The sequence below is a fragment of the Spermophilus citellus genome, assembly GCF_964194105.1.
Source record: "Spermophilus citellus genome assembly, chromosome: 1".
Lineage (NCBI taxonomy): Eukaryota > Metazoa > Chordata > Mammalia > Rodentia > Sciuridae > Spermophilus > Spermophilus citellus.
Window position 1 is genome coordinate 223,952,773 of NC_138182.1, and position 15,708 is coordinate 223,968,480.

The 15,708-nt window shown below is 43.5% G+C and overlaps 1 protein-coding gene across 6 annotated transcripts in view; it reads left to right on the forward strand.

Moving 5' to 3' along the window:
- Positions 1 to 6,258: 6,258 nt before the first annotated feature.
- The window catches only part of LHFPL2 (LHFPL tetraspan subfamily member 2), a 151,067-nt gene continuing 141,617 nt past the window's right edge, over positions 6,259 to 15,708 (forward strand). For 4 of the 6 annotated variants that reach the window (XM_081289914.1, XM_081289917.1, XM_081289916.1 and 1 more), the window contains exon 1: positions 6,259 to 6,664. The gene's annotated coding sequence lies outside the window, so the exon portion shown is untranslated. Of the gene's footprint in view, positions 6,665 to 7,364; positions 7,510 to 15,708 lie in introns of those variants that run through there. The other 2 variants (XM_081289919.1, XM_081289915.1) reach the window with 2 other exon arrangements.

Genomic DNA, 15,708 nt, shown 5'->3' on the forward strand with positions numbered 1-15,708 from the left:
AAAACCTATTCAAGGTTGTTTTGAAATGAACATAGTAGTTATAGCGGTTGAATGAGTTCTATGTGAAACAGTGCAAGATTTAAAACTGAGAAAAATATGTGAAGTCAGTGAAGCAATGACATTATTTTTGCATAATTTGTGTGACACAGAGATGTTCTATTTTTGTTGTTGTTACCATCATCACCATTTTGAGGGCACAGAGAATAGTTTCTGGGTCCCAGAGTCTGAGTGGAAGTTAAGTTTCTACAATGCAGTTTCAACCATGACAGAAACAGAGTACAGATCATTCTTGCCATCCCTTGTTAATTTCTACTCTCACTGCTTCTGTGGGGCAAGAGGCTATTGCTTTCCCTGAGTGAAGACTCTACACCAGATGCTTAGATTGTCCAGTGTCTCTTATGCAAAGATTCCCATGATTCAATTCCTCTTAGAAGTTACTGCCAGGAAAAAGTTTTCCTGACTTGGACAACTATGATTCTTTTACCAGACCATGAGAACTATATCATTAATTGTATGACATTCTTGTTTTGGCTCTTGGAAACCCAAAGCTAAATGCAATGCTTGACTGTGGTAAACCAGGATCCTGGCAAGAGGCTCTCTTACCTTCTGTTATGTCAAATAAGAAAGAATCACCCAGATCCATCTGCAAATAGGGAATATGCTTGCAATAATTTTCTTAACCCATAGTAAATAATGTGTCTTCTAACTCTAGCACTAAATGAAAATAAGATGCCCAAACTAGCAACTGCTAGTTTTATGGATTTAACTATTTTCTTTATCTATTTATCTATTTGCTTTAACAAAACACATGAGGCTGCATACTTCATAAAGAAGTTTATTTTGCTCACTGTTTTGGAGGTTCAGGAGCATGATCCAACTTTTGCCCAGTTCTGGTGAGGGTCCCCATGACTGAATCACATGATGGTATCATGGGAGGACATGTGAGAAGGAGAGATCAGGAAGACAAAGAGTGCTGGGGAAAGAGACATTTTTGGCTCTTGTTCCTTTATATTAACCCCTGTTTTAATAACTAATGAGAGTTCCATGAGAATTCCATTAATTCTTTCCGAAGCCAGCCCCATTAATGACCTAATTAGTTCTCACCAGATCCCACATCACAAACTGGGGACCAAGCTTCTACATATGAACCTTTGTGGGGACACATTTGAAACCACATTCAAGCCATAGCAGCAGGTATACATTTTTGTGCTTCTTGTTTCCAGAAAAAGGAATGGGAAAGAGAGTAAAAGAAAAAAAATTTCTTTGCAGGCAAGATTTTTCGATTGGAGATTATTGATTTTTTAAAATTGTGGGCCAGATTAAGGACAAGTATTCTCTTCACAGTATAAATACAAATAGCAGTAGTTTCCACAAGTTTTTATTTTGGTGTTGCTATTGAATCATAATGAGTATTTTTAATGAGGGTAAGAGTAAAACCTTCTCTCTTAGGGGTTCTGAAAGCAAAACATAATTTATAATAGCAAAGATAACGCTTTTGAAAATGTACATCACAGACCAGATTCATAGCGCTGTGGTTACACGGGACAAAGGACACTTTGTCTACATGGTTTTATGCCTGTCATGGATACTGTAAAACAACAAATTTTTCCAAACTTCTTTATATTTTCTACCTCTTCTGAGAAAACAAGTTTGCAATACAGGAAAAATGTTGGTGGGAGAAGATTCAGCATGAAAAACAAGTTGGTTAATTGAATTTGCTCATTAGATGTTATTAGACAGCAGGGCCGGTGTCGTGGCTCAGTGGTAGAGTGCATGCCAGGTTCGAACCCTGGCACCAAATAAAAATAAAAAATAAAACAAATAAAATAAAGATATTGTGTTCATTTACAACTAAAAATTTTTTTTAAAAAAAGATGTTATTGGACAGCTAAGAATGTTATATACAACTTATAGAGCAATATTGTGGTAAAATATTCTCATTGTATGGAAATTTCTACTTCAATTCAAGGGTAAGCTTAATAGATGAGGGCCTGTGGATCTGTTAAAGTAGTGGTGACATAAGGAGCAATGAATGGAGCACTTTCTTAAGTTGAGTTTTGCTCGAGTCACATGGAGTCTAGTTTGGGAATTAGGAGTAGGAACACAGACTTTATTTTTTAGGAATAGTTGGTGGACAAATTAAAACTTCTGTTTCATGTATTGAAGAAGAGTGGGCCAGGAGGGAGAGACTGTGGTTAGAAGATGAAAACAGCTGTTTTCCATTTTTTACAGGAAGAGTGCAAATGCCCAAAGTTCTATTCGTTTATTTCTTTTATGATTTAGCTATGGTGAGTATTTTGTGGGCCATATTTTCTTTGGCTGGGCTGGAATGTGGACAGTGTCCTTAACATCCATGAGGGAAAAAGGAGTCTTCTGCAGATCATTGAGATGTCTGGGTGCCTGACTTGCTCCTTCACTGTGATGTGGTACTGGAATAGCCCCCTGCCTATTACACTTATGATACTCATTCTCAGCTGGAGACATTTTGTCAGCCTCATTCAACAAACAGAAGTACCTTGATAATGGGATTTCAGTAAAAATAGGGCACTTTCTTTTGTATTTACCAATTTCACTTTTTATCCTTGAGTTAAAAATTGCCCCTTGGAAACAGAAATGAAGGTATGATATTTCCAAGTCTATTTATTGGTGACTTGACAGGCTCATTTCTGGGGCCAAAAAGGTGGCTTCTATCTCACAGAGGTCAGAGTACTGATTTTATTCAGTACAGTCCTTCAAATCTTTGTGCTCAAAATTGCCTTTTCTCAACATTTTTTTTTTTTTTTTTTTTGTAGAAGAAAATGACAGATTCTTACATGCAGGGACCAAAAAAAAAAAAAAAAAAAAAAAAAAAGCAGAAGAAATATTATTTTTAAGTCAGTGACTTTTCACAGCCCCTGTTGGTTTAATTGCAAATTCTGCTAGCTTCCTTGAAGAGATTCTTAGCTTAAATCATCTAGTTTTCATGTAATATTCAAAAAGTAATATTCAATTTGATTTCCAAATTTGTGTTTAGTATTGAAATTCTTAAAAAATTTTTTTTAGTTGTAGATGGACATAGTGCCTTTATTTTATTTATTTATTTTTATGTGGTGTTGAGGATCAAACCCTCACATGCTAGGCAAGTGTTCTTCTACTGAGCTACAACCGCAGCCCCTAGCACTGAAATTCTATGATCATGTACAGTTTTAGGAAATATCAATCTCTCAGTGTGTGTGTGGGGGGGGATAGATTTGAGAAATAGATTTTTATGAAGATGAATAGTGAAACTTAAGCTAATTAATATTCAGTATGCTGACAATCACAAAAAATATAAACCACTTTTCTGCTATGAATGTATATTTTATTTAAATACCAAGCTGATTCACTTTCAGAAAGAATAGGAAACAAGGAGTTCACACATGAAAAATATCTAACGCTGCTCATGGGGGAGGGGTATAATGTCCAGATGTTCAGAGAACAGAGTGATCTGCACCAGCAAGTCAGTTCAGAATCATACATTTTAGTCAGGCACCACTGTAATTTTACCTTATGACCTATCCAAGTGGCTCATACTCATTTTCTTCCAAGGCCTCCTTGTTATTTGACCAAATTCTGCAGACACCCTTTAATTTCCTCCTCACTTATGCCTCACAGTGTTTCTTGAAAATTAGATTGAGGCACAGAGTAAAAGTAGCATTCACAATATTCTAAAGTTCCTTCTTTGTCTGGTGATACCTTTCCACTGAACTTAGCAAGTACTTTCTTTTTAAACTGTATCTTTTAGCATCTTTTCTTTCTTCAGTCTTTCTCTTTCCTAATTTGTTGCCTCCTGTTAAGTATAATTTACCTATCATTCAGACATAATTCAGATACAATTTATCCTATCTTGCTTTGATGGTAGCCCAAATAGCTGAAATCACAGAAACATATAATACCATCAAATAATACAAACATCTAGTGATGCTGTGTTCAAGAACCCACATTTCTTTTTCTTTACTGATGCCTCACCAGTGCCTACAACAGTCCCTGGCATATACTGTAGTTAAGTGCTCAATAAATGTGTGGAATGCAGTACAGTCTACTCTGTAAGCTTAGAATTAAGTATGGTCTTCTCTTACAAGGGTGTTTCTGTAATGAGAGCATTCATAACAAACAGATTAACTCATCCATGACCTATAATATAGAAGGAAAGGATTCTAGTGAAATGGGGGTAGTTGTGTTCATTCATATGCAAGTGTTCCTAGTACTATAATATTTTGCACCACCAAGTAACAGCAGCTGCAAAACAGAGCGGAATGCATTGAGATGTGGAGAACACATGGTGCTGGGTCTGATGCCCATTTGCTCTATGTTCTCTATCGAATTGGTTTGGTCATGAGTTCCAACTTGGGAGGGTTTATGGGAAGAGGGTGCAGAGCAGAGGGTTTTCCTTTTATTGATTTTGGGTTTTTCCTTCCCCACTCAGCAACCTCAAACTAATTTCCTTACAATCTCTTCAACAGTTACCTTCATCACTTTATAAAGGTAAAGCCCTATACTTATATTTACTGTAATATTTATTAGGAATTTAACATGGCTCATAAACTCTGCTACTATGTGTTTTGGAATGGATGCTGTTTTTTTTAATGCTCTAGTTGCAATGTTACATAGATTTTGAGTAATTTATTCCTAACCCTATTTGCCCCATAAGCCCTGTTAACTTGAGAGTGTGATTTTTGCAAATGGGAAGAACACATACATCCTTTTAGGGTAGAAATGCAGTGCTGCAAACTTCATTTTCAATGAAGACAAGTGGGATTTGGCCATGGGAGATGTTCTGGAAAGAGCACCAGCAACTCCCACGTGAATAAAGGCATGGGCCCTTCTATGGGCAGGAGAGGATTCTCTGACAGAGTGCCAGGATCTGAGGCTCTGACGAATGGATAATATGGGATGGACCAGTTGTTGCATGGTTTCGAATAGTAGAGTTTTTAAGGAATTTAGAATTTTCTCTGGCAAAATGCCTGAAAGAATTTCTGGAGCAAGAAGTTGACTGCCCCTGTGATGTTCTAGAGGCATTAACCTGTAGATATGGCAGATGGATGCAAGTGCAGAGTAGGTAGCCAGGCAGGCCACTGGAAACAGATGGTGGCAGAGGACTTGGAAAGGACGGGTAACTGGAAAGAAGTTAATAGTGAAGAACCTGTGAGAGAACCCACTGAGGAGGAGAGGGTCCCAAAATTGATTGCTGATCTGGGTCTGTGTGAATCGGGAATAGAAGTATTCTTGACAAGAGGCTGAGAAGTTGGGGGAAAGAAAGAAGTCTGACAGGGCTGGGGATGTGGCTCAAGCGGTAGCGCGCTCGCCTGGCATGCGTGCGGCCCGGGTTCGATCCTCAGCACCACATACAAACAAAGATATTGTGTCTGCCGAGAACTAAAAAATAAATATTAAAAATTCTCTCTCTCTCACTCTCTCTTAAAAAAAAAAAAAAAGTCTGACAGGAAAAAGAAAGAAAGAAAAAAAAGACAAAGAGGGTCTGCTTGGTTAAGTGCTGTGTCCCAACGTTTCAACCACAGTGAATACTGGCACTTTAGCTAGGGGCCATTTGACTTTTGCTTCCACCCCTGGGGGCGGTGGTGGGGAGTAGTGAGTGAGTTCCCTCTCTGCACAAGGATGCCTTTTTAGACTGTTGCGTTTTGGATATTCATCGTTCGAGTTCGGAGGAGGATGTTCCAGGATCCCCAGCATCCTTCTTAGGAATACACTGTGACTACTGGCACTGAGTTTCCTCACCTAGAGCCTCGGGACACGGAAACTTGTTAGTGGCTCTTCTTCTGCAGAAGACAACGGACCCCAGCCCACTTTCCCACTTCGGATTCCCGGGGCCCCTGGACTGACGCTTTAGCGGTCTGTCCGGGGTCGAGGGAATTGCTCCCCGCGCCCAAGGGCCCGCTTTCGGCACCAGGAGCGGCCCTCTCACCCAGGGCTGCGATCGCGCCGCTCCTCGCCTCTGGAGCCCAGTCGTGCGCACTCCGGGCGCTCGTGGGACGGTTTCTCAAAACTGCCCCCAGAGGTTCCCCGGCCTGGCTCAGGGGACTCTCGCACGACCCCAGAGGCGCCGCTGCCGCCCGGCCGGCGCAGTGACCGTTCCCAGGCCCCCACTCCCCAGCCCCTCCTTCTGGGGATCCCCGGTCGCCAACACCCTCCCGGGCCTCGCAGGACACTCCCCTACGGAGGCCGGGCCTCAGCTGCTCGACCGCCCGTCGGCCGCCCCCGCCCCGCCCCGCGCCCGCGTCGGGAGAGCCCCGGGCCCCGACCCCTCCCCCCGGACGCCCGGCCAGCGAGCGGGACTTCAGCGGCGATGGTGACTGGGCAGCGGCGCGGGGCCGGGCCCAGGGCTGGGAGGCTCGGCTACCTCTTTCTCTCGCTGCCCCCGCCCCTCCTCCTCCCCCTGTCGTGCTAGCCCCGGCGGCGGCGGCCCAGCTCGGCGCTCTCGCCTCGCCGCCTCCTCCCCCACGCCACGGACCCTCTCCCTCCCCGCCTTCGCCCCCTCCTCTCCCGCCTCCTCCGCTCTCCTCTCTCCTCCTCCTTTCCCGAGCGGCCAGCCGGGGCACGGGAGAGGTGGCAGCGAGGAGGCGTAACGGAAAGCCCCTGCTAGGGGAAGGCTGCGGGCTCTGAGCCCGAGACTCTGCGCTGAGGCCGGGTGAGTTGGAGACGCCGGGCCCCGCGCGCGCCAGGAGAGGGGAGAGCCCGAAGCCTGGCCAGGTGGACGCCGGGCGGCGCACGCGGAGCCGTCGCGGCCGGCAGAGCCCAGGCTGCGAGCACCGCGGCGGGCGCGGGAACTTCGCTTTGCGCCCCGGGAGCCCGCCGGGCGGGAAGGGGTTCGTCTTCCCACCCTCTGGAGGTGCAGCGGGACGGGTGTCGGATGCCAAAATGGGAAGGGAGCCGTTGCTTCTCTCCGTGCCACAGCTGCCGGCCGCAGAAGTGGAAAAAGTTGTTCCTGGAACGGCGTCTTCCCGGCAAGCCGGCGCGAGCCCAGCTCTACCGCCGCCGCTGGCGGGCTTCGACCCGCGGCGACTGCGGGGCTGGTGGCGCGCGGGTCCTGGGCGCAGCTTGGCGCCGGGCTGGGGCGCGCCTGGCACCGCGCCCTGGGGCCGTCCCGTGGTCGTCCCCGCCGGGCCTGATCTGAGGCGTGTGGGTCTCGCCGGCCACAGACGTCAGCTGCTTCTCTGATCTAGGCTGCATTTTTGTGGGCAGCGCAGTGATTGGGGGTGCGGGCTGGAGGAGGTGGGCGGAGAGTGGGGAAGACCACATCTGGGATGGGTGGGTTGGGCCCCGGGGATGGGTGAAGGGCTGCGAGAGATTCTGTGAGTTTCCAGGCAGTTTTCTTTTGTGTGTGTGTGTGTGTGTCTGTCTGTCTGTCTGACTTTCTTTTCTCTTCCATTTAGAGGTCCAGTGGTCTGAACTGAGCAAAACGGAAGGGTTTTCTTCAGTCCGGTTCAACTTTTTCATTATTTCAGGAGAGTCATGAGTTTGGTGAAAGTCAGAGTAAGGACGAATTTATCATCTGTCCTGGTCCTCGCTCCTACCGGGCCATTTCCTGTAGTTCCCGTTTTCTCTGCTGTGATTGTGTTTGTGCCTGTAGGTTACCCTCGGTGATCCACACAGAGAAGTAGAACCACCGTAGGCAAGTGTGTGTTGGAGTCAGAGAGTGGAAAGGTGGTGGTTGGGGGGAGCCATAGAGTAACCAGGGTTATTGGATGTGATGTTTATAATCTGCACTTGTTGCATTTGCCTTACTGGCCTGAGAGCTCTATCCTGCCAGGTTGAAGAGGGGTCGCAGGCTCATTTCTTTGGTGACTTTTCTTGGTATTCCTGATTCTTTCCTTTTTGGTTCTTTTTAAAGGCTAACCCCTTTAAATTTAAGAGAGAGAGAACACATCTTGTTTTAATCAGCTTTTTCATCACTGTGACTGAAAGACCTGACAAGAACAATTTTAGAGGGGGAAATTGTATTTGGGGCTCAGGGTCTGAAAGGTCTCAGTTCATACAGGAGGACTCCATTGCTCTGGGCTCAAGGTGAGGCAGAACATCAATGCAGCAGAATGTGAAGGAGGAAAGCGGCTCAGGACATGAAATCAGGAAGCAAAGAGAGAGATTCCATGCACCAGCAACAAATATGTACTTCATAGGCATGCACCCAGTGACCCACCTCCTCCAGCCACACCTTACCTGACTATAGTTACCACCTACTTAATCCCTATCAGCGGACTAATAGACTGATTAGGTTAAGGGGCTCATAACCCAATCATTTCACTTCTGAATATTCTAGTATTGTCTCATGAGCTTTTGAGGGATACCTCATATCTAAACCATAACCCATGTTAATGGGAAGATTAAATTTTTAAAAAAATAAAATAAAATTGAGATTTTTTTTTTTTTTTTTTTTTTTTTGCTATTGGAGTAATAGGCTTGTTAATAGTCCATGTTCAAAATCTGATGCTAATGAGACATTTAAAGGGTTTGGAGTAATACCAGATAAAATACTATCTTAAAATAGTATTCTAATGTTATTCCCTATGTGGTTGCACAGAGCAAACAGCATACCTGTTATGGTTTGCAGCAGGTGCAGCAAACATTTTATACCAGGAAAAAGATATTGAGTTGTAGGAAAGGAGGGGAACTCATTTGTCTTCAGAGCATTCCAATTAGGAAGAATAATTACTGCAAATGAACATTTGTGAGTGTAATTTGAGTCATGATATGTGAGCCAGTAATTTATCTATAGGAAGGAAGAAGGATCTTTATAGAAGAGAGCAAAGTGATGCCTTTTGGAAAAAGTAAATGGACACAATTTAATTGATGGCACCTGCTGACAGCAGAGATGGGTCAACTTGAATTAAAGAGATTTGCTCTATGTAAGGTTTGGGTGGAGAAGGGAGGAAAGATTCATAGTAGGTGATGATAGTAAAACAGTGTGTGTTGGAGTCAGAGAATGGAAAAGTAGGGGGAATCCTAAAAGCAATATTTATTCATGCTCCAAAAGACTAATTCTTGGTCTAATTCCCTTTTTCCCCACATTTTTTTATTGGTACATTATAGTTGTACATAACGATGGAATTTGTTATTACACATTCAAACATGCACACAATATAACAACTTGGCAAATATAATTTCATATATATGTATTTTAATAAGCATTGTATGTAGCTTCTCAGATTCATTATTGCAAAAAAATTGACCAAGTAAGAGACCAAAATTTAGGAGACAGGTTCAGTCTGTTGAGTTCCCAGATGTGTTACTGTTTTAGTCAGCTTTTTCACTGCCACGACCAAAAGACCTGACAAGAACAATTTCAGAGTAGGAAAAGTTTATTTGGGGGCTCAGGGTTTCAGAGGTCCATCAACATCAGGCTCAATTCCTTAGGGCCTGAGGCCACACAGAACATCATGGTGGAAGAGTGTGGTGGTGGGAAGCAGCTCAACATCACACCCGGAAGGAGAGAGAGAGCTGTGCTCAATAAGACAAAATATATAACCCAAAGGCTTGCCTCCATGGACCTACCTCCTCCAGCCACACCCTACTGCCTGTGATTCCCACATAGTTAATCCTGTCAGGGGAATCAATGCACTGATTAGTTTAAACCTTTTTATTAACCCAATCATTTTATCTCTATAAACTTTCTTGCATTGTCTCAGTCATGAACTTGTGGGGGACACCCAGTATCTAAACCATAACATAGTCACTTATTACCTGAACCTAGTTATTTAATTACCCTTTGTCTCAATTTCTATGTCCATATCATGTTAGTGGTAAATAATTTCATGATCACCTTGAGACATTCTTGTAGTTTTATCTCCTCAGGAGGCTGAGGCAGGAGGATCACAAGTTCAAGGCCAGCTTGGGCAACTTAGTGAGACCCTATCTCAAAATTAAAAGGATATAGCTCAATGATAGAGGACCCCTGGGTTCAATCCCTGATTCCCTGCTCCCCCAAGTCACCTTGAGGATTAACTGCTAACTTTCATAGAGGACATGCTAATGATTCAGTATTCCAAATCCTCAGGAAAAAGGGACATGTAAAGATACCTAATTTTAGGATATGCAACTGAGTGGAGGCTATACCCATGCTCATGATCATCCACATCAGGAACACCCGATCTTTCTAGAACTTGCATGCTACTTCCTTTGGCCCTTCCTGGTCAGCCTTTTCTGGACCTGCATTTCCAGAGAGTGTGTAGTACAGGCTCTGTGTGGGTCTGAACTGCAGCACCGACATGACCTGTAATTCCAGGTCTGACTGCCCTTGCAGCGGCAGATTCCCAGGTCCCTTCAAAGTAAACATTCAAGTTTCGTTTGAGAAAGGAAAAGGAGGGAAAAAAAAAGCCATAGTTGTGGATATGGTTAAGTGCTTCTCTGGAGAATCCTAAAAGCAATATTTATTCAATGCTTAGTACTCTTAGAAAGATACATACAAGTAAGTAAATATCTAATCTCCAGGATTTACCACCAAAAGCAACTTTAAAGTATGTGTTGGGATTGCCTAATAGCAAAGTGAACAAATGACATTCTTAGCAAAACAGCATTTCTATAATAAGAGTGAACTAACTATGTTGTGTATTGCTCCTTCTACTTCAGAGATCGTGCCTGTTTGGTTATTTATCCATTCATTCATCCTATCATTCAGCAAATACTGTTGCAATCTCTTTCATCATCCAGACTCTGTTCAGGGCTCTACTAATATAGGAAGAATCAAGAGTGAGCCTTTCCTCTCAAAGAACACACATTCTCATGGGACAGACAAGCTCTGCATGCCAACAACCTCTGTAAGCCCTGGATGCTTTTTGGTTTGGAGGAGTCTGCACAGGGAGACCAGGGTGCTGGGCCTAATTCCCTTCCACTAGCCAGCCACATCAGGGAGAGATGATCTGGCTGTGGCGGGGAGTGGTCATAGCCAGTGGATCATAAGGATAAGGAAGACCCATTTCTTTCTTGATTTTATGAGACATGGCTGAGTAGAACCATCAGCCAATGAATCAAATAGTTTTAGGTGCAAGGAAAACAAACAGTTTAGAAGTGAGACTTCTCAGTCTTAGAAAGGCCAAGGCGTCAAGAGTAGGATCTGATCATCAACTTACAAAACCAGGGAAAAATCTCATCTGGCTCTGAAATACTTGACTGTCTTGTTGTAGAAGGTGTGAGAAAACTTGGTTCTTCATGCACCTTCAGGGTTGTGGTTTTTTTTCTTTCTTTTTCACAACTTAAAAATTAGAATAATACATAAATATTATGTTTGGAGTCTAGAAGGCTTGAAAAGGTGTAAAGCAAGCAGGGTTTTTACAGTAGTTGCTTGGACTACAGTCAAGGTTAAGGTCCTGTGGGTGGGGAAGTTCTTGAGGGTGTGGTGTCTTGGGTGCTGAGCAATCTGAACTTCATCTTGAAAGCTGTTTGGAGGGTGGCTTTGTAGCACGTGGATGCTGAGGTCCCAGTGTGCTTTAGAAGAGCTCCATGACCACAAGATGGGCTGGGTGACCAGGAGGCTCGGAGGACAAGGTGAGCTGAGAGGCCAGTGCAGGAATTGTAGCAGGACTAAGCGAAGAAAAGAGGAGAGGCTGACCGTACTACCTGGGCATCTCCTGGGTGGGCTTTCCTGAGAGGGAATTCACAGGCACTGGAGTGGGTCATAACACTTTCCCTGAAGTAAGCAGTTGTGGGAACCCCGTTTTAAAGGGCGAAGATGGTGAGAAATAATGCATTCAGTTGAAATGGAAACTGAACTGTGAGGCTTCTGTGGAGAGATGTGCAGCCCAGCATGAGATACAGAGGCAGGAAGAGAGGTGGGAACTAGAGACAGGTGAATGGGGAGTTCTTTTTGCAGCAATGACAGGTGGTTGCAGGGAGTCCTCTCTGTCTTGCAAATATCATTGAGGTTTACTGGATATTGCTGGAGGTGAGAGTAACTTGTGTCTTTAGGGCTGAAGTCTTCTTTTTAATCCTTTCAACAGGTGTAATGGAGTAATCAAGCCCCCCACTTTGGCCCTAAATGACCAGGCTCCTACTGCTGTTATTCTGCAGTGAGATCATTAAGAAGGATGTACATAGAATGGTTCTGAATGTGTTGGGTAGCTAGGATATATAACTGAAAAAGTAGATTCCACAGGCACATACACATGAGTAATAGTCTCTTTGTGTCCTTCCAAATTTACATGTTGAAACTCTAACCCACTATTTAATAGTGTTTATAGATAGGGCTTTTTGGAGCTGATTATGTTTAGATGAGGTCTTGAGGGTGAAACTCCACATGATGAGATTAGTTTTCTTATGAGACAAGGAAGAGAGACCAGAGCTTGGTCTCTTTCCTGGCATGTGAGGACACAATGGGGATTATTAATCGTTGTCAGTCTGTATAACCAGCAGTGACACCTCATCTTACCCTTGCCTACTTAACTGGGTTGGCAAGATGTAGAATAAAAAGTTTTAACTGGTTATCTTGGATTAGTGGGATTATGGTGAGTGATTTTTTTTTCTTCTTTATTTCTATGTTTTCTGAAAGTAGCATCTATTTTTTTTTTAAATCAGAAGATTTGATGGGTTGTCTTAGTCCCCTCCCCCCCCCCCAAAAAAAAAAGACCAATGATTTTGGTCACAGTGTTGTTCATCTTACATCTGTGGTGCATCCATTATAAGGTAGTCTCTGTCATTAAACAGTCAAAATTCTTATTCATTATAATTTTAGTTACAAATGCTGGAAGGCTACAGGAATGCAACTAGAATTGGGTGCTATGACCCAAAGCTAGAATGGAATAGCTTCCTCCAAGCAGTTGGGAAGACCCTGCTCCATAAAATTACAGTGGGCATGTTTTCATAAACAGCTGAAGTGTGATTTGAGAGATGTTTCTGTCTAATTGATAAGATGTACTGAATTAAATAAATACTGCCACATTATTTTTTTTCTCTTTAATTGTTTCAATGTTCAGTAGAACCCGAACCAATGAGATCTTAAATATCTTTTTAGCAAAAACTTCCTCACATGTCCGGAAAATTAAAAGGGGCTCCTTTTCCTCTACTGATTCTATTGTTCAGCATTTTCTTTCTTTCCAAACTGAGCTGTGTTGTCAGGGGCACCTGGAGTTCAAGCTTCCTTTCCCCTCCACCCCCTGCCCCGGGCAGGCTGCAGTTGGGCTGAGCTTCACATGTTGTTTTCCAGTTTTGAGGCATTTGGCCAGTTGTTTAAGGAAGGTTCTACTTCGTTGACAGTGGTCCCATGTAATCTTTAGATAAGTGGAGCATAGCACACACTTATTAAGGACAAAATAACTTGTTAACTTTTTTCTCTTGCCCATAGAGATAAAATTTTCTGAAATGCAAAATAACAGATTGGATAGTTGGGGAATTATAGTTTACCAGTAGGGAGTGTTTTGTATTTATAAATGACTACCATCTACATATTCAATGTACAATTAAGAAAAAACGTGGTTCATAACTTTAAATCCAAGATCACATCCTTCTTATTTAAATGACCCAGAGTCCATTTTTGGAAGATGATTCCACATAGAGAGAATCATGAGGTATGTCTAGCAGGTACTTACTCTTTCATTTGCTCATTCTTATAGTAGTCCTTCTAGGGTTCCACTGAATTGGAAGCTCATAATTTACCAACCTAATTACTGACTCTGCATGGATTCAGGCTGTAATAGGGAGCATGGTGTGCCGACTTGAACAGGCACTGTAAGTCACTTTTGATCTGAGTCCTTTTTGTAAGTGGTGTGTTGAGGTTGTCTGCACATTTTTTTTTTCTGACTTGTGTTTAGGTCAATAGTTCTTTCCTCTATTAGTTAAAAATGGGGTTAGCACCAAAAGAAGTGAAACTGATACATAGAATAGTTAAACTGTTGTAAAGCCAAAAAGAGTTGTAGCTGGGGACAGTGTGGGTGAAGAGGCCAGCCACAGTGGTTAATGAGAACCCTAGTGGTGGAAAGGGGTGACAGGCTGTACATGCACCTATGTGGCCAGGAGGGTTATCTAGGATGGTCTGATCAACTATACTGGAGCGAGGGTGGGGCTGCTGCTTCTCCTGACCTGAAAAGTAGACCTGTGGGCTCTAAGAATATGCAAACTTTCTTCACAGCCACCTTGATCAACAAAATTGTCATGTTTTAAAATCTTTTTTTAAAAAAATATTTATTTATTTATTTTTTTAGTTTTCGGCAGAGACAACATCTTTGGATGTGGTGCTGAGGATCGAACCCGGGCCGCACACATGCCAGGCTAGTGCGCTACCACTTGAGCCACATCCCCAGCCGTTTTAAAATCTTTTAAAACATTTTTTTTTTAAATTAAGAACTGCCATCTGGTTAGATTTTCTCTGTATATATATTTGATCTTTAAAATCTTGACCACGGAACTTCTCATTTCTTCTCATAAAATTGTAGCTTTCTCAGTTCTGGCGTGTCTAGCCTGTCCAGATAATTTTGAATTCTGACCTGGTCGTCTGTCCTGTCAGCCTTCCTTCTGGGCTGTATGCTGTTCCTCCGTGTATTCTGCTCATTGGACTTTCAGGTCCTTTGGGTTTACTGGTACTGCTCTGCTCAGCCTCGCCTTGTCATTCCCACCAACTCCTGTTAGTAACCGAGGCTGTGTCAGCCTTTGCAGGCAACTGGAGGGCAGAGGGCTGGAGTCTGTGCCAAGATACAGAGGAAGCTAATCATGCCCGTGACCCCGACCTCATTAACATTGTGTTGGAACCAAAAGAGCCAGCATTCCATGGCATTGTTTGACTTTGGATTGTCTCTACTGATTTATGGTCACGGGATCCATATTCCTGCCTTCTAAGGGAGGCAGATATAAGAGCCCAGTGAGAATGGGAGAGACAATTGGTACTTCCTGCATCTTTTCAACTCCCTAACAATTGGGCTTTGGATTGTCAGCTAGTTATTGGGTCCTGATGGTGTTGATTTGACCCAAGACAAACCAGGACTGACAGGCGTGAGTAAAGAGTGTGAGGGAAGAAAGCCTCTTGATTGTGGGGTGAGGAGGGAAGGCTCATGTTCTGTGCGTAGAGATAAAAGCCTCACACTGGTCTTCCATATCCCTTCAAGTAGTGCTTCTCTAACTTTGAGTGTGCATTGGCATCACCCAGAATCTTGTTAAAATGCAGTCTCTGATTTAGCAGATTTGGTGGGGCCTGGGAGTCTGCATTTCTAATGAACTCTCCTGGTGATGCTGCTCAACTTGTGGAAGAGACTGGTATTTTTAGAATCTGCCTGAGCATAACAGTCACCTGGAAGCTTTGTTTAAAAAAATAGAGATTCCTGGGACCCACCTCGGAACTCAAAAGTCAGAACCCCAGGGAAGCAGCTTGGGAATACACAGTACTCAGCACCCAGCAATTGTCAGTCACATGAGGCTGGGGTAGGAATGAGGCTACAGAATAGCCAGGTGGAGGCTGAGACCTGTAAAGGCCAAACTTTGCCTGTCAGGAGGGGCTGTATCCTGCTACTTAGGGCTGGCCTCTGCTGGCACGTGACATAAGACCTCAGTCCTGGCACTTCCTTTTGGACTTCTAAGGGGCTTCCAGGAGCAGCTATGCAGAGATTCCCATAATCCTTAGGGCAGGATGATTTTGGGGGTCCTCCTGTTGAAACATGGTTAAGTTATAAAGTTATGGGGGAGGTATTTTTTGGTTAAGTTTTAGTTAAATTGATTTCCTCATTACATGTTATATTCCATAAGTTTAACTAGATAAAG